The sequence below is a fragment of the Pteropus vampyrus genome, unplaced genomic scaffold (assembly GCF_000151845.1).
Source record: "Pteropus vampyrus isolate Shadow unplaced genomic scaffold, Pvam_2.0 Scaffold131, whole genome shotgun sequence".
Lineage (NCBI taxonomy): Eukaryota > Metazoa > Chordata > Mammalia > Chiroptera > Pteropodidae > Pteropus > Pteropus vampyrus.
This window is the reverse complement of record NW_011888912.1, coordinates 1,715,522-1,715,975: the sequence shown is the minus strand read 5'-3', so window position 1 is coordinate 1,715,975 and position 454 is coordinate 1,715,522. Positions and strand designations below refer to the sequence as shown.

Sequence of the window (454 nt, the reverse complement as noted above, 5' to 3'; positions counted from 1 at the left end):
GGCACAAGGACTGTCCCCACCCCCACAGCCAAGCAAACGCCCTGGGGCAAAGGCCAGGTCGGGGTCACCCCGTTTGTTCCCTGAAAAGGTTGCTCGTTTCCCGGGTCCCATTCCCCGCAGTCGCGATGGCGTAGCTGGGGGGCACGGAGGACCCCAGGTGCCGTCAGAGGCGGCTGCGAGCCCAGCTCTGCTTTCGCTCGGGGAACCTCCCGGGGTCTCGGCAGCGCCGTCCGTTGGTGCTGCGGTCAGTGTGTCCCCGCAGCTGCGGCCGCACGGCCACACGGCCACCCAGGCCCCCCCACTCACTCCTGTGAAGCACGAGGACTGTGAACAGGTAATGCAGGCCCTCAGACGCCCCGGTACAGACGTCGTGTTGGGGGTTCAGGCAGAAGACGCCCAGTGTGCCCATGAGGGTCCCGACGATGGAGAACTCTGCCATGTGCTGCCGGAAGAG

General features: G+C 67.0%; 1 protein-coding gene across 3 annotated transcripts in view; it reads right to left on the bottom strand.

Moving 5' to 3' along the window:
- LOC111744285 overlaps positions 1–454 on the bottom strand; it is a 4,683-nt gene that overhangs the window by 361 nt on the left and 3,868 nt on the right. The gene's annotated exons all lie outside the window — the stretch shown is intronic.